General features: G+C 44.9%; 1 protein-coding gene across 3 annotated transcripts in view; it reads left to right on the top strand.

Annotated features, from left to right (window-relative positions):
* Window positions 1–1,377: 1,377 nt before the first annotated feature.
* Window positions 1,378–23,774, top strand: part of Spin1 (spindlin 1) — a 53,591-nt gene continuing 31,194 nt past the window's right edge. Inside the window, exon 1 of one of the 3 annotated variants that reach the window (XM_028863812.2) lies at window positions 1,378–1,483. The gene's annotated coding sequence lies outside the window, so the exon portion shown is untranslated. Of the gene's footprint in view, window positions 1,554–1,881; window positions 2,000–23,774 lie in introns of those variants that run through there. The other 2 variants (XM_028863814.2, XM_028863813.2) reach the window with 2 other exon arrangements.

Here is a 23,774-nt window from a genome sequence, read left to right as displayed (position 1 = left end):
GCAGAGAAACCCAGGCGTTTCACCAACGAAACGGAAGTGTTCCAGACTACCACTCCAGCCTCCTTCCCATCACACCCTTCCTTGTTCCTGTCAGCCTCCACTACCAAATTTTAAACACAACAAAAGCTAATCATCTCTCAATGCTCACAACAAGGCTGGCTGTGTCTCTACTGAAATCAGCCCTCTTGTCGGTCAGTTGACAATGTTGCTTCTGCCAAGAGTGTCATCCGAGACAAGCACTTTAATTTGAGCAGGCACATATCAATCTTATTTTGAAGAAGAAGAAGAAAAAAGGTGTGCACAGAGCACTGCGAACTAACAAGCGTGCTGCAGGTCTGGAGTGCGCAAAGGGCTTTCCAATAATGTCTCGTAATTCGACCTGACAACACTCTGGCAGGAGGCTTATTACAATGAGGCAGTGCTGTAGCACTCGAGGAACCAGGTCCAGACCGCCTGGCTCCAGACACTGGGCTAGGGGAGGTTAAAAGACAGGAGCGCACCAGGCTGGGTGAGATCCAGACGAACCTCCAGGTTCGACACTCGACTCCCGCCCCCTCCCCCAAACCAAACCATTCTGGATGTTTCCTCTCTCCCTCTTTCGCACACAGCTAAGCAGATCCTCAAAAGGCGTCTTAACTGGAACCGAAGTCGCACGGATTCACGTGCGATCGTGCGAAGTCTCGGCTTGCAGCCTTGCGAGGAGCCCGGGGTGACTTCTAGGGCAGTGGCTGCAGAGAGGCCAGGCCAGGTGTTTGCAGCAGGTGCTCTCAGCCGTGTTTGCAGGAGGCCCTGGGCTCTGCAGCAGAGCCGAGCTTCCCGGCTTCTGCGCAGTGCGGCGTGCAGCAAGGCGGTGTGTCTTCGAGGGAGCTTGGGGAGCCCATTCATATTTTTAAAGGGCTCGCGTCCTGCATGCAGCCCTAAGCTGCTGCTCCGCAGGGTCGAGAGCGCACCTGCGCAGCGCACGGTCACGTGACCCAGCCCCACGCTTCTCCGCAGCTAGCCAGGCCCCGAGACAGCGGATGTACCGTCCCAGGACAAAGAGGCAGGACAGTTCCTGAAACCCGTCCTCCTGTGCAAGTGCAAATGCTGGCGCCCGGGCGCCCGCGGCTCGCCGTTCGCCTTCCTGACCCTGCTTCGTTCCTAAGGGAGACCAGGTCGGCGCGCGGCCCGCGGCTTCCCAGCGCGCACCTGGCGGCCACGGGTGCGCGCCCCACCCTCCAGGTGAGCAGCGCCAGGCCCCGCCCTCGCCGCAAGGCCCCGCCTCCTACCCGCGCCTGCGCAGTACGTCCGGCGGCGCCGGGCGCCGGGGCGGCGCGGCCGTCGCAGTTCGGCGGGCGCAGTGCGCGTGCGCCGTGGCGGCCGGGGGGCGGGCGGCGGCCGCGGCGAGGAGCGGGGGTGGGGAGGCGCCGTCTGGCTCGGGCTGGGCCGGCGGGGAGCACGAGCGAGCCACGGCTGCCCCGTGGGCGGCCTCGGCGGCCGGCAGGTGAGACGCGCGTGGGGCCGGGCGCAGGACTGAGGGAAGAGCGGGTGGGCCTCACGGCGCGCGGACCCAGGTGAGCGCAGCCCTCGGGCCCCGGGCGCATTGTCCGCGGGCGGCGCCCCTCAGCGCCCCCTGCCGGCCGGGCTCGGTGGGGCCGGGGCGCGGCGGGCTGGGGCCGGGGCGTGCGGGAGTTCCTTTGTTCGTCGCCCCCGCCCGGTCCCGTCGCCCCCGCCAACATGGCGCTCGCGGGGTCCCTGCCCCAGCCCCGCGGCCGCTTCCCGCGCGCTTTGTTCCGCGCCGGGCGGGGGGCGGGGGCGGCGGCATTGCGTAACCGGGCGGGGGAGGGGCGTGGCGGGACCCCCGCGGCGGGTCACCCTGGTGACGCCCTGCCTGCGGGGGCTCGGGGCGCGGGCCTGCGTGACCTTGGGTTTGCCTCCCGGAATGCGCCTGGATGGAAGTGCGGTGTGGGTACTGCGCAGCGCTGGGGGTCGCGGTCCCTGGTGGCTTCCTGCACGGATGGTGCGTTCTGGGCCTTTCCGGGAGGAGGGGGTGTCGGGTTGAGAAATGGCTTCAGTCATCCACGTCGTTGCATGCGCATCACAAAGTTTGTTTACGCAATTGTTTTTATATCGATTTGGTTTTTATAATCTGTGAATTGGGTTTCGGGTTTTGTAAGGGTATTTCCGTTTGAAGTCTTACTCCTGGCTTAAAGGTTTATTTATCGTGTGCATCCAAAAGCCATACAAGGTACGTTTAAGAGTAAAGGATTTCAGTGTGACCAGTGTGGAAGATGGGATCCGTACCGAAATGCGAATACCTCAGTAACTTTCCTTGGAATTTTCTGGAAGAAACTGCAGCCTGAAGGGATTGATGGAGAGTAATTGCCTTCTGCATAGCTTTTGTTAGGCAGTGAAAATGAAACCCGATCTTAGACGTTTTTACCTACACATCCTGAGCACACTTTCGAGGTGGCGAAATTTTGGAAAGAGAGAGGAGGCTCATCTTTAGCCTTCCTTTTCACCCCTTCAGCATTAGTTAATGGAAAAATAGGGGAAAAATTGGTGACTGATTTACAGGATGTTCATTATCAGATTTGACAATTATGTATTAACGTTGCCTGATACGTTTATAAAAATGTGTAGTGTTTCTTACAATAAGTAGAGTGGAATTAGCTTAAAATCCTACCAAAATGCATATGAAATGGATCAGGCAAAAGGGCTTTCAGTCTAAATTAATATGTATGAAGTCTCTTTTACTCTAGATTGGACTTGAACTCAGTATCCTGTCTCAGCCTGGAGTACAAGCTCACTATCACGAAGGGCCATCTTTTTATACTTAGGATTTTTGAAATATATGTTTATGAGTGCTTTGTGTGTGTGTGTTTGTCTGTGTACTGCATGTATGCCTGGTGCCCAAGGAGTCCAGGAGAGGGCACTGATCCCCTGGGACTGGAGTTAGACAGTTGTGAGTGCCATGTGGGTGCTGGGAATCAAACCTGGGTACTTAGGAAGAGCAGCCAGTGAGTGCTCTTAACCGCTGAGTCCTGCTTAAGATTTTTTTTTTTTTTTTTTAAATGTCACTGATTTCTGATTTCTGGAACTTGTCTAGTTAATTTCACTTTTAGTGTTCAAGGGAAATGGACTCTAAACTTTCTGGGATAGCCAAGAGAATAGTGTGAGGTTGCTGTCCTGCATTCCACATCTAGCCTTTATACTTGGTCACTCCTAGATTACTTACAATACTATCACCGGGCCTAGCAACCATAGGCTTGTAACCCCAAGGGCTGGTAGCTGGGGTTGGAAATTCAAGGCCATCTTGGGTAATTAAGATCCTGTTTCAAAAAGTCAGAAGGGGGCTGGAGGTAGAGGTTAGTGGTAGAGCAATTCCTCTGCACATGCTGGACTCCAGGTTCAGCCTCCGTTAAAACAAAGTGACTACCATGTAACTCTCTGCAGATAGTGCAGATTGTTTAGATTGCTTAGGGAATGAAGGCGTTTCTTTCCTGTTGTTGACCTGCCCCCCTCCCTGCTTGCCCCCTCCCTGCATGCCTCCTCCCTGCATGCCTCCAGTCGGTGGATAGGAGGCTGACTGTTTAGATAGTGCCTTTAATTACCAGCTCCAAGCAAGAAGACAATACAGAATTTCAGTAACACTTGGGGAAATCTGTGTGCTTGAGGTGCCTGCCGCTCTCTGTCCTGCAGTATGAGGTACCCTGTCCTTTTCCCCTTGGGGTCACAATTCACATTTTCATTTTGGAAACTCTGAAAAGTACTGCCATAGTGGGTTTGGGACTTCCTTTTATGGGACACAAAAGGGCTGAAAAACAAAAGAAGAAGGGGATTGGTGGATTTAAAGTTACTTCCCTTGCAAAGTGGAAAACTGGTTAAGTCAATAAAGAAACAGCCAGTCCCACATCAGATCACTTCAGGACAGGGTTTACCAAGCATTAAAACTGAGGATACTTATTGTCATAATGGATTGCAGAGGCCTGCTGGGGAAATTGGGTTGTTTTTTTCTGATTTTTCTGAAGGTCAGATAACAACTTAGTTTCAGTTTGGCTAACTTCAGTAGGAGTGACTCCATTTTGATTTGTAATCTGCTCTGCTGAAGCCTAATGCAAGATTGAGCTTCAAGACCATGGCATCTGTTGGTTTTTTTTTTTTTTTTTTTTTTTTTTTTTTACTGTCTTTATGCTGTATCTTAGGTAGTAGTGCCTCTCATTACTTGGGAATGGTGGTGTTAGGATTGATGTGATTTGTGTGTACCTCTTTGTTTTGGGGGTGGTCCAGAATTTCACCCTTACGGTTTGATAAGAGTTAGTCTCTAGGGAAGAACTTTTTTATATATATAGAGTTTGACCTTTGGGGTGACTGAAACAGTTACACCTGAACTAACTGCGTCGTTAATTATTTGCAGCATTTTTTCTAGTATGTTAGAAATACATGAAGGGAGCCAGGCATGGCACACACTTGTAATCTCAGCACTAAGGGATGGAAGAGGCAGGAGGATTACATTTTCAGGCAACACAGATGTATTGTGGCTTACGTAGAGATTGGAAATATGTCTGTATGTCCATTAGGAGACTCTCAGTTTGCTGAGGAACATTTAAATACAAATATTTTCAGCTTAATGTGTATTCTTTTCCTCTTTCTAAATGAGAATCTGCAAGATGCTGTTTTTATCTAGCTGTTTTGTTCAGTTTGGAAGCCTTGTGTTGTGAAAAGCATTGTACTGGAGAGTGGTGGCTGGAAGCCAGGACCTTTCCCTCTGGGTTGAACCCACCTCTGCAGTACTGGTCAAACACCTGGAGTGGAGACTTTAAAGCCTTCCGTTCTTGAGCTGCAGACTGGGAGGAAGCCTGTCCCAGTGCAGTTTCAGAAACACAGCTGGACAAGTCAGCGTTGGTCTTCCTCCTTCCTTCCCAGCTTTGCTACAGTTACTAGTGCCTGTCTTTATGATGAAGTAAAGAGCTTGCTTCAAATATCTTAATATTGAGTCTAGTTTAAGTTAAGTCCTTATTGGGTGCCTAAATTAGAATAGTCCTAAGTCAAAGCTGGAGAGGTGGCTCAGCTGTTAGGAGTACTTGCTGCTCTTGCAGAGGACTCCTGTCTGGTACCTAGCACCCATGTGGCCCCTCAAAAAGGTTCATAGTTCCAGTTCCAGGGACTCCACTGCCCTCTTCTGGCCTCCATGGGCATTGCTTGCATGTTGCACATGTAAGTATATAGAGGTAAAAAACATCCATGAATATAAGATAGAAATCAATATAGTATTAAGTCTTTTTCATGAGTCCTGTAGGACTTAAGTACATGGTAAGAGGTGTGTCTTTACAATCTAATATTTTTTATAAACTATTTTTATGTACGTTGGTGTTTTGCTTACATATTTGTCTGTGTGAGAGTGTCAGATCTCCTGGATTTGAGTTAGAATTGTGAGCTGCCATGTGGGTGCTGGGACTTGAACCTGGGTCCTTTGGAAGAGCAGCCCATGCTCTTAACCTCTGAGCCATCTCTCCAGCCCCCGCTCTAATAGTTTATTGGGAAGGTGCATATGCTTAGTGTGATGGCCTTACATGCTCACGAGTATCTGAGAAGAGAAAGATGCGCTACACTAGGACCAAGAGTATTTAAGTAGGAAAGAAAAGAAGTCCACATGGGGGGTGGGGACAGAAAGAGCAGAGTTGACATTGATAGGAGTTAATAGTCCTCTATGGGAGAAATTTATCCATCTATTCAGGCTTTGAATTGCAGCTAAAAGTTAGAAGAGGTTACCTTTTACTCTGAGGAGGCACAAGTACCTTATTAGGAATAGGTCAAAGGTCATTACAGTTCATTCTTTGTTTTTCTATCAGTTTAGTTGCTGCATCTGAATCTACTGATAGTTTAACTACTGTCTGCAGTCAGCTGACAACAACTGGCCACTCAGACCATGGCCTGGCCGGGATTTCTTGTCCTTCCGGCACTGGCTCAGCAGCCGCTGCCAAATGTAGATTTTAACATTTACCAGTAAAGACTTAGGAGTCAGATGTTGGGGTGAAATCCTGCTAGATCAGAGAAGCCAAGAGGCAACCAATAGAACTTCCTTTTTGGTCAGAGCCCCAACAAGAGAAGCATCTCTCCACTGGCCCAAAACAAAAAAACAGTGAATCTCTAAGTCCCTCCCTTCTCCTTCCTGTGTGTCTATCTGTCCCTATTCCTGGCTCCTCCCTCCTCTCTATGGCTAATTCCTGTCAGCTAGTTGCTGGCTCCACCCCCTGAGGTTAAATTTATTAACACAATCTCCGAGTTTCACAATGCCATCAAATGTCCAGCAGCAATTCCTGGCATATAGTAACTCCAGTGGACACTGTGATGTATCATCCATTACCTGTGGTTTCATGTGGCTGATTTGTATGAAAATAAATTTGGGGCCAGATTTTGAATACTGTATTTCACATGAATGTAGTTATTTGTAGTAGAATGTAGGTATTATTTGAGACAGTGACTCACTGTGCAGCCCTGGTTAACCTGGGACTTGCTATATAGATCAGGCAGGCCTTGAACTCACAAGAGTTCTGCCTGCCTATGCCTTGTAAGTGTGGGAGTTAAAGGAACGAGCCTCCACGCATTGCCAGATATTTATTAGGTCAAGAAGCCATCTTAACACTGGACTGGGACTAGACTTGTATTTTAGAGCAGTGTGGAAGGTGGGTTGACCTCTTAGAAAAGTGGTGAAGCCAGCTGAGGTCAGGATTCACTCATGTTCATGTTGTGCTGAAAGGAGGTCCATTCCATGTGGGCCTTAGCCACATTTTGGCAGAGTAAGTGGAAAACCAAAGGTTCGTTTTCTAAGTGCTGAGGATTAGGTTTTGTGTTGGACTAGTAAGTTTTCAAAAAATACTCTGGGTTTTTGTTTTTTGTTTTTTTAAAGTCAGGATCTCATGTAATCAGGTTGGTCTCAAACTTCTGCTGCTCCTGTCTCCCGGTCCTAAGTACTGAGAGTGTTGGGATTCCTGTTGGGATTCCAGGTTCGCACTGCCACACCTGGCATTCTGCCTGTAGTTACATGCTTGCAAAATCCAGGCTTTATGTTTGTAATGTTGGTTTTGTCAGTTTCATTGTATACTGAAATTGCTACTACTAGCTTGAGTTGGGTCCTGACACAGGTGATGGGGAAAGAATATTCTTTTTCCCGTTTGTGATGGTTCCCGGGAATTGTCACCATGACAGAATCTACAGTCACCTGGGAAACAGGCTTCTGAGCTGCCTGTGTTTTGTGCAAGATTATCTTAATTAAGTTAATTGATGTGGGGGAGACCCACCCACTGTACCTGGCATGGGTCCCTTACTGAGATCCTGGACTGTAGAAATGGAGAAAGGGAATAGAAAGAGATGCATTCATCTTTTTGTTTCTTGATTGTAGGTACCATGTAAGTTATGTGGGGCTTCAAGCTCCTGCTACCTTAATTTGCATTTGTTCCCTTGAACTCTGACCCAGAACAAACCTTTCTCCCTCATGTTGCTTTTGTCAGGGTATTTTATCAAGGAACAGAAAAGAAACTTTGCAACAGTCTTGCAGGGTGGTTACTTGCTTGCTTCTGGATTATTATAGACTCATGGATCTCTCTTTGCCCTCCCTCCCTCCCTCCCTCCCTCCCTCCCTCCCTCCCTCCCTCCCTCCCCTCTCTCTTTCTCTTTCCTTGTATCCAGTGTTTTAATTATATAATCACTCTTTTTCTTCAGTTTGCCCCAACTTGACCATATTGGGCTTTTACCTGGCATGCCTTATTAATCTTAGACGGTTTTGGTTTTTGCTTCCTGACATGACATGTCTGGGGTTCAAGCTGAATTCTGCCAAATGCTGTGTTGTTTTAGCTCCAGTGGTTGGGAGTGGTGTTTAGGGCTTGTCTGCTCTGTTATGTCCTTAGTGCTGCTTGCACTGCCCCACTTCCATTGGGCTGACGTGGGATGTAGATACATTTTGATGCTGTGTGGAATCCTTCAGTTCAAGGTTAGTATTTTAAGGTTTTGCATTGAATTTATCCTTTTTTCTCTAATGTTAAAATGTGTGGTCTTAGCAACATCAATACAATTGCTTTATCTACAATACAGACATAGATGTTTGAAAATATAATTAGTAAGTAGAGCAATTCTAGGTTATGTTTGACTGACAATTTTTTATGTCTTTAAAAACTTAGCTACATAGGATGTATTGTTGATATTCCAAACCATGAAGCCACTTAAAAATATTAGCATCCTGGTAGGATGACTCAGTAGTGTAAAAGCACTACTTCTTCAGGTAAACCTGACAACCTGAGTTCCATCCCTAGCTCTCACAGTAGAAGGAGAAATCACCCCCCCCATACACACACACACACACACACACACACACACACACACACACACAAAAGCTGCCTTGAAAAGAAAATTTCAGTTGTGCTACCAGTTTGATAGCTTATTTGCATTAAATCCATAGTCTTTCTTAGCCTTTGGTTGGCTTTTTGAGACAGGGTCTTGTGACCCTCTTGGCTCAACTCCTCAGGTTGGTTTTTTTTTTTTTTTTTTGTCCATGTCACATATCCCTGTGAACATTTATGTAATTCAGTAATTCAGGAATCAGGACAATTTTCAGAAGTCATAATGTCATTTCCATTGGACCTTCATCAGTCCCCTTGCCCCAGTAATCTGTTTCTGTTCTTTCTTGGGTGTTTGAGTTTTGAAAATAGAAATACATGTATTTTAATTTCCTTTTTTCAGTACTGTAGGTGGTTGCTTGATGTCAACGGTTCAGGGGACCCATGGTGAAGTCTTCTATGGCTTCGGTGCTTCTGGAGCACTGAGTTGTTAGCAGATGGAAATGCTGCTTTTGTTAGCCTTCCAGCACGGGTTCAGTGCTTTCCATTCCCGTGATTGGACTGACTTGTACAGTTTGAGATCCAGCAGCAAAATTAGCAGAAGCCTGTTTTTCTGTTACTAGTTCACCGAAGGGGTTGTGGACGCCCCTCCCCCCCCAGGGTTTCTCTGTGTAGTCCTGGCCGTCCTGGAACTTGCTTTGTAGACCAGGCTGGCCTCGAACTCATAGAGAACCACCTGCCTCTGCCTCGAGTGCTGGGATTAAAGGTGTGCACCAACATTGCCTGGCTACTGAAGATTTTTTTAAAAAGATTTTATTTTCATTTCCATAGAACTGTGTTTGTGTGACAGTGTAGTGTGTGTGTGTGTGTGTGTGTGTGTGTGTGTGTGTGTGTGTGCGCGCGCGCACGCGCGCGCGCGCGCGGTTCCTGGTGGAGGTCAGAGAGGGCATCAGATCCCCTGAAGCTGAAGTTACAGTCAGTTGTGAGCTATCCTATATAGGTGCTGGGAACTGAACTTGGGTCCTCTGCAAGAGCAGCAATGGCTCTTGGGTACTCAGCCATCTCTCCAGCCCCAGAAGATTCAGTCTTACTGTAGATCCTGACAATTTTGACATACAACTGCCCCCCTCACCCCCCCTTAAGCCTAGAACTTCTACCTTTTTGCTAAAGGAAGTATCCCGTGACTTTTTGGGGCACATTCAAACATAAAATATCACTGTATTTGTACTCTAAGTAAAATAAGATTTGAACATGAGCTCTCGAGTACTGCAGTCGTAGATCGGAGAGCCCCTGTGCTTACTAAGTGATTCATGTGTGGGGTAGTTAGTGTGCAGCATGGGTAGGTGGGAAAGAGAGTAATGACTGTTCTGGGCATCTTAGGGCGGGGTTTCATCATGCTACTCATAGCAGTGTAGAGTTTATCCTGAATGTTTTTAGTCCTCAGTTGCATTGATGGTTGAATCCATGGGAAGCATGTATGTCTTTACTGCTACCTTTGCTTAGGGGAAGTTCAGGGATCTTGGTAGTTTGGAATGCTTTTCTCTTTAAATTCTTCATCCTCTTCCTTTGAGTGTCTGCCCAAGCCTCACATTGTTGTGTATGAATTGGAGTGGAGATGTTAATTTGCCCACTACAGCCACCAACAGTTTTCTGCAGTTCTTGGCCTCTCTGAAGTAAATACTCCTGGTTCTTCAAAATTAGTGTTTGCTTGATAAAATTTACCTTAAAAAGGTGGTGCACTATGAAAGCAGAGATTGTTTTAGTTTTCCCATAATTACTTTTCTGATAGTTCACTGTGTAGGTTTTGAGTATAGTAGCTAGGGTTAAATGAAAGAAAATTAAGGCTGAGTTTAAAGGTCATAGTCTGCTGTACAGGTATTCACCATATGGTGATGGTTGAGGAAACAGTTGCAGCTTTTATTATTTTTTTCAATATTGGAGATTGACTGTGAACCTCCAATACACCTAGCACTCTGCCCCTGAGCCTGTCTCTGGTCTAGGGTATTTCAGAATCATGGTAAGGAGCCATTCAGAAGTAGCAAGCACCACTAGGCTGGGTGAGTGAGGGGGTGTTTCCAGGGTTTGTTACAACAAGTTGAGGTGACAGTGGGAGACAGCAGAGAAGCCTCTGGGAGACAGTGGTCTCTGTCTTATGTTGGAGTTGGAAGCCCACAAGGCAGGTATTTAGGAAAGGAAGATAGATGAATGAGAAGAGCAAGAGCATGTTGGAAGCTACTGGCAAACACTGTTCATGCCATTTCCGGTTGTCTCTGACCTTGCTTGTGTATGGCCTGCAGAAGCAGAACTCGTTGCAACCCAGGTAGAAGTTCCGGTGGCTGATGGGATAGTGCAAATGGAATGTTGACGGTATTACACAGCTTTTCTGAGAAGTAAAGATGGATTCATCCCAGCTAAGAAAGGGCACTAACTGACCAAAGAAAGGATTTTGTGAACCAGAGTTTATTTGGGTTTCTTTACAAGAGCGTGGGTCACTTCTGCGGCTCCACCACCAATAGATCCCACCCTGGTCATCTGTTTACCTCTTTCCTGGTTGTGGGGAGGAAAGGGTGTCTCCTGAGTCCTGTGACCAGCTCTCCAGGAGAGAATGTTACTGGCTAGGAGAAATGAAAAATAGTTAAAAACAGCATCTAATGTGCAAGAGTAAAACTCAGTGGTGGCTGGTGAAGGCCCAGGTCTCTGTAGTAGGAAAGGCATTGTCAAGGTGTTTGGTGGACTAGTGCAGAGAGGGAGCTCCTCTGAGGGGAATGGGAGTTTGAGCACAATTTCAGGGCAGAGTAGGTAAGCAGAGATTAAGTAAAAGCACCTTCTCCTCCTGTGCTTAAATGTGGCTGCCTGAATACCTTTCAGTCCTAACAAGTCACTGTTACTTAGGGGAGAAAGAATCTTGCCCTTGCTCTGTCTTGGATTGTTCCTTGTGTATGGCAAGAAGGTACCAGACAGACTGGAAGCCAGGGGGTCAGACTGCTCTCCTGTGTCCCAGTGTGGCCATGCCTGCCTTCAGAGGCACATTTTTTTTTTTTTTTTTTTTTTTTTTTGCCTTAGTGGGAACTCTCATTTTCTCTTCTCTGTAAATATTGACTTTGGATTTATCTGTCCTTTCTTCTGAAAAATTCTTAACTGTGGTGGTGATGAAATTAGTTAAATCTGAAATATTTTGTTCAGCTGCTTTATGCAGAAATCAATCTACAAAGTCCAAATGAACTGAGATCTTCAGATACTGATGATGTCTTTAGTGTATAGCTGTTCATTCTTCCCCCACTGGTGAACCTCAGTGAGTATCAGTTTCATCTTACAATATTTTGAAACAAGGTCTGGTGTAAGTCAGGCTGGCCTTGAACCTGTACCTTGTTGACAGGGATAACCTTAACTCCCTTCCTTCTGCCTCTGCCTTCAAGGTGATGCCCCCCTTTGAATATCAGTCTCTAAATCTAGTTCTTAGGTTGAGTTTTTAAGTTCTTTATTCCTTTTGACAACGGTTGGTACTTTAAGCATTTATTTTATTCATTACTAGAGAGAGTGCAGGGGTCTGTGAATTTGGGCACTTATATAGAGGTCAGAGGACAACTTTTGGGAGTTAGCTCTCTAACCCTGGTTTCCAAGGATTCAACTCACTCAGGCTTGCTTTTACCTTCTGAGCCATCTTGATGTCCTCTTTTATAGAACAATGATCTGCATGCAAATGCTGTTGGTGTTTAACTAAAGGCATTCTGAGCATCTTATTCAGTATTTCCAGTATTCTCTTTCCTAATATTCTCAAGTTTAAAAAGTTAAACATTGTTTAAATATCTAAATCCACTTGGAAGACTGTTAAATAACGGTAGAGGCCTATTAAGTTTTCTTTATTTTTAAATTACTCTGACTGAAAGCTTTATGTCATTTCATTTGTTTACTCCAATGTTATTGTTTGGTGCTATGGTATATTTTTCCTTGAAATTGATTCAGCGAAGGATTAAAATATAATTTTAAGCCAGACTTGGTGATGCTGGTCTGTAATCCCAGCCACTGGGAGGAACTGAATGAAGCAGGAAGAACTGTATTCTGAGCCAACCTGGGCAACTCAGACACTGTTTCAAAATCAGTAGTAAGAAGAAACCCAGTGATACAGCTCAGTGGGTTCAGTTCTAGTAACACCTCCCCGCCCCAAAGAATGCTAACACTGGCTCTTTTCTTCTCTGCAGTCGTTGTTTAAAATATTAATTCATGAAGTAGTGCTTACATAAATTACAGAGCCTTTAAATCTTTGGTGGGATCTTAATTTGGTGCAGAATCTTTTTAGAGGATGGCTTCACCGAGTTTGACACATATGTATGTTTGCCAGTAGCCTCACTCCTGGGCATTTGCACAAATCACAGATAAGTATGGGAAAGGTTCTTCATCATGGTCATGTTTCTGATAGGGAAGAATATTGACAGTTGTTCAGTGGTGGAGTTAAAGTAAAAGAAAAGGTCATTATATCCATTATATTCCTGACTTTGTTAAAAATGAGAGATTGGAGCCAGGTGGTGGTGGTGGTGGCGGCGGCGGCGGCGGCGGCGGCGGCGGCGGCGGCGGCGGCGGCGGCGGCGGCGGCGGCGGCAGCAGCAGCAGCAGCGCACGCCTTTAATCCCAGACAGAGGCAGGTGGGTCTCTGTGAGTTTGAGGCCAGCCTGGTCTACAGAGTGAGTTCCAGGACAAGCTCCAAAGCTATACAGAGAAACCCTGTCTCAAAAAAATAAAAACAAAAACAGAGAGAGACAGAGACAGAGACACACACTCTGGTGTGTAGTTTAGAAGATAGTGTGCTGGCCCAGCTTGTGGGTGAAAGACCCTAACCCTTCAGGCTTACAACCCCAAGCCTCAGGAAATGAGAAACTAAAAATCTAGTTCCAAGGGCAAGCTGACTCAATCATTATTCAATCACCCCTGTAACAATGTAACAATGTAAAGAGATTTCTATTAAGAGATGTGCTCAACTGTGACTGGGATAGTTGCAAGTGTTCCAGGAAGGACCACTGTGACCTTTGTGTAAACTCCACTCCCGCCCTGATACCCCCCTTGAGGTTTCAGGAAGAATGTACATGCGGATGGACGTGACTGTACCCACTCTGTGATCAGACCATGATCTTGTGAAATGAAATTGTATGGGAATTGTAATCTTATGGCTTTTGTGGGTTTTTCCTTTAAAAGCCCCCATGTGGCTGCAGTAAGGCGCACTCTTGCTCTCAGGACAAGAGTAGCCCGTCTGTACAGTCGCTTCAATAAAAACCTCGTGCTGTTGCATCAACTGGACCAGAGTCTGGGTTTTTGGGGCACCCCCTCGAGAAGGTAGTACCCTGGGTCCTGGGGTCTATCATGGGAAGCTGAGTTTGATTCCCCAGTACTAAATACATTGGGCCTGGTGGTGCACATCTATAATTCAAGTACTGGGGAGAAGTGAGAAGGATTTAGAGTTTAAGGTGACGTTGGAATATAGGGGACCCTGTCTAAAATACATAAGTGCGGTTGATGCAGAACTGTAACATGAATCTTAAATGGTCTTTCAAATAAAAAAAAAAAAAACCTCAGAGCCAGATATTGGGGTGAAAACTGAGATCAGAAGCATAGGACAAGCCACAGCCAACCTCATCCTGCCAACTCCTCAGCCGATCCTGTTTCCACCAATCCTCAGACTGAAAGCCTCTGAATCCTCACCTCCTCCCCCTCCCACCCCCCCATCTCCCGGTCTCAGTTGAACTGCTTAAAAGCCTCTAGTTCCTAGTCCTTATTCCTTATATACCTTTCTGCTTCCTGCCATCACTTCCTGGAATTAAAGGTGTGTGTTGTGTTCTTCCTAAGCAAGACAAGAGCTCTAAAGTGCTGGGATTAAAGGTGTGTCCCACCACGCCTGGCTCTGTTCCCAGTGTGGCCTTGAACTCACAGAGATCCAGACATCTCTTCCTCCCAAGTGATAGGATTAAAGGCGTGTGTGCCATCATTTTCTGGCCTCTATGTCCAATCTAGTGGCTGTTCTGTTCTCTGACCCCCAGATAAGTTTATTAGAATACACAGAACTCAATGTATTGGGTGAGAAACAACATTTATAGAGAAAAAGCAAGTTGCAGAACTGTTCTCTGTGCTAGATTCATGTGGTGTTCTGGGTTTTTGAGAAAGTCTTGCCGTGGAGCCCAGCTAGCCTGAACTTTTCCCTCCTCCTGCCCTAGCCTCACTAGTGCTGGAGTTGCAGGCACGAGACACCACACTCTGCTTGAAAATGTTTTTGATGTGTGTACAATTCTATGTTGATGCTTATTCTGCAGTGTCAGAAGACACTGAAAATTAATTGTATCTCCAGTTTCTGCTATTCTGTGAGTGTACTGTCAGTTGATACTTGATCTGTGGACAGGAACTCTTGTTTAATTTCAAGATTTTTATTTTTAATTATGAATATGTATGTGTCTCTGTATGGGTCCTTATTGTGTGTGCAGTTGCCCTCTGAGACCAAAACATGACTTAGATCCCCGATGCAGGAGTTGCTAGCAGTTGTCACCCAGCCTGTGTGCCGGGGACTAAATCAGTTCTCTGCGAGAGAAGTATGTGCCCTTAACCAGGGAGTCTTTTCTGCAGCCCTCTCTTTTACTACAGGCTTTTGTGGGGTTTGTCTCTGATTTTCAGTAGTTTTGCTATAATGTGTGTGTGTGTGTGTGTGTGTGTGTGTGTAAGGTCTCACAATAGGCTGCCCTTGAATAACTGATCCTATCGCCACCCACCTACCCCCAGTACCTGGATAAACAGACATGGCACTATACCCAGTTAAATAAACATAAATAAAAATTTTCTTGCTTGTATTTCTTTGTTTTTAATGAATCTGTTGTTATAAGAGTATGAAGTGTCCCCAGAGACTCATACATTTGAACATTGTCCACAGCTGGTACTGTTTAGGGGGCTATGGAATCTTTAAGGATGCAGGGCCTTGCTAGAGGAAAGTGGGTTGGTTGCTAGAGGGCATGGGAAGTTCCAGCTGTTTCCTGATTGGTGGAAATTTAATGCACCAAGCTGTGGTGTCAGCTTCTATAGCCAGGGGCAGAGCCCTAGTGTCCTCTTCATCCATGAAGTGTGGACTAAAAGGGATGGGATCTTTCCTTCCTTCATCTTACCTGATCTTTACCCCCCCCCCCCAAGATGTGAGAAGAGTAGCTAGTAGATGCTTCATTAGTTTTGAAGATCATCTGTTCCAGAAGTTTGACTCCTTCTCATACAGGGTCATATAACTGAACACGGGGGTGGGAAAATTTAGTAGCATCAAAAGATTTCTGAGTGTGTTATGACCAGAACTATTCAGAGTGAAACAGTGAGTGAATCTGAGGCATTTGACAGGCCTCACCTGTTTTGTGTGTTGCAGCTTCACTGTGTCCTTGGTTCTGAACACTGCCTTTTTGCTCTTGGGTTTGAGTCATCCCACACAGATCAGAGATTCTATAGGTTAAGAATCACACAGTGTTTTCACTGTACATAAAAAAATTTTCTGCTCTTGCAGAAAACAGACGCTATTTTCTCACTATCATTTTTTAGCTTGCAAGTATCAAATCATTGTAGCTTTGGATTATATTGTGTTGGCGTTTGATTTTTAAAATTGCTGTTTGAATAGTTTTATTTTATAAAAAATTATTAAGCATATTTTGGTTTAGGGTTAGGACAGAATTTCAGAAATTTCTGAAATGGTGCTATTCTTTGTACTGTGCTTTCCTGGGATGCTGCATTCTCAGCAGTGATGATTTGTGAGAACATGATGATATTCTTCATTCTGCAATCTCAAACATTTCAGCTAAGATTTAATTCTTTGAGTAAAAATGAAGTACATTCTTCTCATTAGTATGAAAATTTGTTCTAATTTTTAATAAAATTATAGAGTATATCAGAATTGTTATAAAGTAAATTTATGATTTGTTAATAAATGTGATTTGTGTACTTATATACCTTTATGCACAGAGTTGTGTAAAAACTTTCTCCCGCACAAGTTGAGGAAGTCCTGAAATAGCCTCAGCCTCCATGCTCCTTGTGTCATTGTGTTTGATGATTCGCAAAGGAGCCACAGAGAAAGCACAGTCATTCATGATTATGGCTTTGTGTCTGAAGAGGAAAGGAGGTCTTCAGGGTGAGGTTGTGAGGGGATCCTCCTGTGGAGTTAGGTCAGATGACTTCTGACACAGACCTGTCAGTCAGCAAAGCTCACGTGAGCCTGTGTGTCCACAGATTATTGATGGCTTATGTGTCATCTTCGTTGGTTGAATACTTGGTATTTCCTTTCCCTAGATGCTTGGCTGCTGTCTAGGGTTCAAAGCTCCAGCCTCTGACCCCTTGGTTGGTCTTTCTGGTGTGGTCAGCCTCCCTTCCCAATCATCTTGTTAGCATTCATTAGCTGAGAGCTCATCTTGACTCTAGGACAGTTTCAGGTTTCAGGAAGTAGAGGGTACTTGAGGACTACACAAAGGCTGACTACCTATGTGCTTTGGTGTGCAAAACTGGTGTGATCACTAGTTCGCTTCTACAAGGTAGCCGGGGACCAGGCCCAGCATTGGATTGTGGTCAGTACCTGGGCACCTGCTGCTTCTGGCACAGAGCTAGTCTGTCTGGAGAAGCAGATTGGTAGCTGTCACAGTTGTGGGTTTTAGGTGTTTTGAGGTCTACAGCGGAGAGGGTTGGTAAAATCTGTGGCTTCTTTTGAGAGTCAGGTACACGGTGTCATCTTATGGAAGAGGTGTTGCATTTCAGAAGGGGGTTAAAAATGAGTGTAGCAATTTCTCCTATCTGGGTTCCTGGTCCTTGTGATTTTTGTTCATGCTTAAGAGCTACATTGTTAAAATTTGGTGTATGGTTTGAGACTGAATGATGATTTTTGTTTAAATTGGTAGGAGTGTTTTGCACTTTGAAGAACTTGGATAACCACTTAAAAGTAAAGTGTATGGACATTTTCCCCAGCAACTTGAAATAATTGAACCATTTTTCTCCTTTTTATTTATTTTTATTTATTTTTTATTTTTTATGGAGCTGGGGATCAAACCCAGGGTTTTGCACATCAAATAATCTCCCATTGAGGTACTTTATCCCTTCCTTGACTATTCATTTAACTTTGAAGTTGATGTACAGGGACTTTTATTTAGCCTTAGGGAGCATCTGTCAGAACATTTTTACTTGGATTTTCTAGTAAGTGTTAATTCCCAAAAAGGTTCTGAATTGCATTCTCAGAATTACAGAATCTAAAGCCATTGACCCATTGACCTCTTTTGCTCTTGACTTTTCTGTTCTCCAAAGTGATGGACTCTCATCCAAGTCTCCTGGACATAGGTGACCTCTTAACTCCATCTCCAGAGCACTTGTCTTTATGGGGGGAGATTTCAAGTATGTGGGAAACTGACCTGAGCAGGTGAACATCTGTATATGCCCCCCAGATTCTGTTGAGGCACATGGCATAGTGCACATCTGGAGGCAAGAGGACCAGTTTGGAGTTGGTTCTCTTCTTCCATATTATGTTGGTTGTGGGGGTGGAAATCCGATTGCCAGGCTTGTGCAGCACATGCCCGTACCCACTGACTCACTTTGCCAGCTCCAGTTTTTAAACACTGCATTAGGAATGATGGGATGGAGATGCAGCACACTCAGTAGAGTGTACACACACAGCATGCATGAGGCCCTGGCTTCCTTTCTTCTCATTATAAAACCAGGTATGAACCGGGCGGTGGTGGCGCACGCCTTTAATCCCAGCACTTGGGAGGCAGAGGCAGGCGGATCTCTGTGAGTTCGAGGCCAGCCTGGGCTACCAAGTGAGCTCCAGGAAAGGCGCAAAGCTACACAGAGAAACCCTGTCTCGAAAAACCAAAAAAAAAAAAAAAAAAAAAAACCAAAAAAAACCCAGGTATGGTGTACATCTGTGATCTCAGCTCTGGACGGGGAGGCAGGAAAATCAAAAATCAAAAGTTCAAAGGTGTCCTGGGCTACATGAGACCCTGTCTCAAAAAAAAAAGTCTGAGTAAGTTACATACTTTAATAGCCCCTATGTTGCTGAAGCCAGTTCTAAACTTGGCTGGGTGTTCAACCTTCCACCACTGAATTTTTTCATCAGGCTCGCTGGCCCCCTTTACTGAATTTTCTTGTATTTAAAGTTTATTAGCATATGTTAATTATACACAATGGGGTTTTATTGTGTGGTGTACTGAAATGTGATTTTGATTGTATGTTAATAAATAAAGTTACCCAGGAGGGTCAGAGCTATTAGAGCCATAGACAGAGTGTGGCGGTGGTGGCACACGCCTTTAATCCCATAGATCTCTGTGTGTTCAGGGATACAGCCAGCATTGGAGACATATGCCTTTAAGACCTAGGGGGCTGTACATTCAGACAGTGACGAGGCAGTCATGTGTTTGGGTTTACAACCAATGAGAAGGCAGAACAACATACTATAAAAAAAACCGAACAGACAGGATATAGCTCTCTTTCCGGAAGCTGGGACACCGCAGGCGGAAGGGTGAGATTTTAGCTCTGAGCTCTGACCTCTCGGCTTTCTCTTTTACATTGTTTCTGTTTCTTATTTAATAAGACGGTTAGTTACATCTACATTATTGTGACATTTTTCTATCTGTATATGAGGTATCTTATTCATCCCCATCACCCTCTCTTGCCTCTCCCACTCTGTTCAATCCCCTTCACAACTAGTTTCCTTTCTACTTTTCATGTCTCTCTCTCTCTCTCTCTTTTTTTTTTTTTTTTTGGTGTTTTGAGACAGGGTTTCTCTGTGTAGCTTTGTGCCTTTCCTGGAGCTCACTTGGTAGCCCAGGCTGGCCTCGAACTCACAGAGATCCGCCTGCCTCTGCCCCTCGAGTGCTGGGATTAAAGGTGTGCACCACCACCACCACCACCACCACCACCACCACCACCACCACCACCCCCCGGCTTTTTTTTTTTTTTTTTTTTTTTTTTTTAACAACTTACTGAGTTTATACTTAAAGGAGGTGAAGGGTTATTTACAGGAGCATGGGCATCTTACCAATGGCTGTATCACTGAAGAATATTTTCTCTTCCCCGACATTAACTGCTTGTAGATACTCACTTTCCTTAGGCCTCACATCTCAAGCCTCATGAGCCTCTGCCCCTCTATGAAATAACTGGTTGGCTCTGTCTTGTTCAGATCTTAGGCAGACAGCTACTAAAATTCAAGAGTGAACCACCTATGTCATGCCTAGAAGTGTTCTATAACACTCCTCCCTTCCACTTTTACACTTTCAGCTGCAGAGGGAGTGATGGAGATGTCCTGTTTAGGGGTAAGTGTTTGGTACTCTTAATCTCAGCACTTTGACCAGTTATGGGTCCACTGCAAAAAGCAACTTCTGACCAAAGCTAACACCAGCTATTAGAAGGTCATCAGATTATCATCAGGCTTTTGCAATTTTGCAAAATAATAGCATGTGTTTCCCTACTAGTACCTGTGTTGATTTTGTTATTATGAGTGATCCAAGCTGTATACTCTTCATCAAGATTTCATTTGCTGCTGTGTACCTTTACCTTCCTTCATCAAAGGTTTTGAAAGTTGCCTTAGATTGCAGACATCATGACATTTTAATGAGTACCAGACCTAAAAAAATAACTTCCTGATCTTGTATTCAGATTTTTTAATCAGATGCCCCTTATCATGTAAATGTTTTTGATTATGTATGTTCCTCCCACCATGCTAGAAAGAAAAATGTATATGTGTGTGTGTGTGTGTGTGTGTGTGTGTGTGTGTTTCTCTGTCACTCAGCATAGAATGCTGCTGTCAATGAGTGTGCTTTTTCTTCACACCTGCAAGTTCTCTGGACATTGACTGGTGGTTGGTTTTATAGTTTTACTCAGTTCTGACACCGTCTCCATGGAGATGCAGTGTCAGATCCCTTAGACCACACACAGTGCCAAGTTGTGTTATCTATCTAGGTTATCATCATTGTTTCTAACCACAGGCTGTACCTTACTAAGTTTAATAATTTGCTAGAATAGCTTGGGCCTCAGGAAAGGTGAATTTGCTAGGTCTGGTTTATTACAAAGACCCTCGGGATACCTGCCTCAGATATATGTGTTCACCTACATGGAAACTCTCTGAAATGATCATTGAGTTGTAGCAAACCCTCATTATCTAGGCAACATTGGGTACATTGTTGGGCGTTGCTGACTGACTCAGTCTTCAGCCCTTTTTCCCTCTCTGGAGGTTTGGGTTAGAAGTTGAAGGTTTAAGTCTCTCATCCTGGTAGTTGCCATTCTGGGAACCAGCCCCCATCCCGAGGCTGCCCAAGGCCTTACAGCCTTTAGTTATCTCATTAGTGAGAAGACTTTTACCACGTCATGTTTTAACGCAAGTGGTTGATTGCTCAAACTTGAGTTGACATGTGATGTTTCTGGCAGTTAGTACACCTGTATGCTTCTCCACTAGAGGACCTGGTGTTAAGACTTCAGCAGTTATCAGATTTCTTATAAATGAATAGTGTTGGTGATAGCAGCTGGCAGAAGTCTTTTCATGTCCCTTCTTCACACATGGCTATTACTGCTTGTTAATTTGAACCCAGATTGGCCTAATACTTGAGATCTTCCTGCCTCAGCCTCTTGAATGCTCAGATTATAGGTGGCACAAGCCATCATGCCTGCTGTCTGAAAAATCGAAATACCTCTTTCTTTCTTTTTTTTAATTTAAATTTCTTTTTCATTTTACATACCAGCCACAGTTCCCCCTCCCTCCCCTCCTCTCCCCCCCCCAAAGTCCCATCCACTCCTTAGAGAGGGTAAGGCCTCCCCTGAAAATACTCATTTCTTAACCTCCAAGGTAGAATACATGTCATTTGGCTTTTGTTGTGCCCATCCCACCCACATGATCGCTGTGCAGTCCAGGCTTGCCGTGAGGGCACACTGTCCTGCCTCCGCACCCGCAGTGCTGGGCTCACAGGCTTGCTTCACCGTGCCTGCTTATGTGCGCGCTTCTTTCTCTCTCTCTCTCTCTATAGTAGAGCATTTATTTCAGCAGTACTGCTGTAGTCTGTGTGACCTTGACAAGGTTATTGTCCTTTGGCCTGTTCAGTTTGCAGTAGTGGGGTGTGGTATCTGCAGCGTGTTGTGTGGAAGGCTTGAAAGAGTCCATGGAAAGCACATACAGTAGTGTTTGCCCTGTGTGGCCAGTCAGTACACTGTGTTTTTAGAAATCTCTTCAACATCTTACAGGGGACTTTGGGTCTCCCAGAAATGAAGGCCCAGTCTACATTATAAAGCCTCTCTCTGACCCCCACCCCTCTGTGTGTGTGTTTGTGTGTGTAGGGAGAGATACTGCAGGTAACCTCTTAAGAATGTTTCCCTTGTCTGTGTCAGGATTGTCTGTTCCCCATTCCTCATCTTTTATCTTTAATATATGTATGGATATTTTGCTTGTCTTTGCACCACATGCTGGAGGACACTAGAAGAGGGAGTCAGATCCCGTGGAACTGGAGTTATAGATGACTGTGAGCTGTATGTGATGTGGGTACTGTGGATTTAACCTAGAAAGAGCAAGCAGTGCTCTTAACCACTGAGTCATCTCTCCAGCCTCCTCTTCTTCTTCAGTGGCTTATAAGTTCCGCTTGGGGACTGTTTTCTACAGCACTGGGGTAGGAGAGGAGACCAATATAGTGTCTGCTGTCCTAGAAAAGACTAGATTTGTTTAAATTTTCCTTCAGTTTTTATTTACTAAACTAACCACATAATACAATAACTTAAAGATGATCTGTGTCTTTAGAACACTTGAATGAATTGAATTAGTTCTAGTCAAAAGAGCAATTCATTTTCAGAATGCTCTTCCTTACCTGACTTCAAAGCACTCTATGGCATCTATTCGGACAAGAACAGGGCTCAGAAGCTACACTCAGTGTCTTAGGAAGCCAGCTGGATTTCTTGATGGTTTTAAACAAGAGTTGGAATGAAATTAGACTGTATTCACTAATTGTAACTCAAGAATGTAGAAATGTTGGTTGTATTGTTACTAACAGTAAATACAACTCATCTCAAAGGGAATATGAGTTAATTCTTATGGGTGGCCTAGGAATTGAGATTAAGGCTGTTCTGAACGCTGTGCTTCAAATCAACGTGGAAATGGTTTCATGGAATTTTTATAGTTTGGGAACAAAATGAAGTCATAAAGACATTTAGTGGAAACATCAGGTAGGTAGATTACAGCAAAGTGGAGGAGCCTGTTAAAGGGTTCAGGTGCTATATGAAGACGTTTTATACATTCTGAGAAGGGTTTTGTCTGATAGTTAGAAGGGTGTTAGGTCAGACACTTAGGTAGACAGTGAATGGTTAATAGAGACTAAAGATAGGCTAACATTGGATCTGTAGCATTCCAGCTAATTCCACAATCATGAAGTTCTAATTTGCAACAGGAGTGGCTTTTTTCTAGAAACTTTAATGCACATTATTTTGCTTGAAAAGTCCCCACGTAGACCTGGGGAAATGACTTGGTGGTGAAAAGTACTTGGCATGTAAACCAGTCATAGCATGAGTATCTGTAATCCCAGCAGTCCTACAGAGAGATGGGGACAGGAGAATCCCTGGAAGCTCATGGGTCAGGCACAAGTGAAGAACAACAGAGACAAGCTGGAACAGGACAGAGTGCAGCCTTACTCCCCAGGCTGTCCTTGGGCCTCTGCATGCTCACAAGTGATGTGTATGCACATTACAGGGGGAAGCAGAAGACCCCATGTTTGCAACTCCTCACTTTCTCTAAAGGCTTGTTAAATTAAACTTGAAATAGCAACAGGAAATGGTGCCAAGATAGCTAAAACCTCCTAGTGAGAAGGACACACCTACACTTCAGAATATTAGTTACCTACAATTTCAAATCAGGAATGAGGCTCTTGAGTGTGTTAATATGTATACAAGTTAAATTTTTTTCGTAGTTTCGTAAATAAAAGCAGAGAAGAGTGTAGTCAAAGTTTTCCTGTGTCCGGCCCAGTCCTGCAGCCGCTGGGACCCAATTAAACACACAGAGGCTTATACTACTTACAAACTGTATGGCTCAGGCTTCTTGCTAGCTAGCTCTTATAACTTAACCCATTTCTATTAATCTGTATGTCACTGTGTGTTCTGTGGCTTTACCTGTGTGCCATTACATGCTGCTCTGGATGGTGGGATGGCAGCTCTGCCTTTCTTCTTCCTGTCTTTCTCCTGGATTTCCCGCCTGCCTCTAAGCTGCCTTGCCATAGGCCAAACAGCTTTATTTATCAGCCAGTCAGAGCAACACATATTTACAGCATACAGAAAGACATCTCATAGCAGAAGAGGGGGGGAGTTATAGGTAGCTTTGTAGTTTGAATCCAGTCAGGGCTGGCTATACAGTAAGACGCTGTTTCAAACAAACAAACAAACAAACAAACAAACAAAAGATTTGCTTTTATTTTATGTGTAGTGAATGTTTTGCCTTCCTGTGTTTGCACCATGGGTGTA

The sequence above is a fragment of the Peromyscus leucopus genome, chromosome 5 (assembly GCF_004664715.2).
Source record: "Peromyscus leucopus breed LL Stock chromosome 5, UCI_PerLeu_2.1, whole genome shotgun sequence".
NCBI lineage: Eukaryota > Metazoa > Chordata > Mammalia > Rodentia > Cricetidae > Peromyscus > Peromyscus leucopus.
Note: the sequence above shows the minus strand (reverse complement) of the source record. Positions and strands in the feature narration are given on the sequence as shown.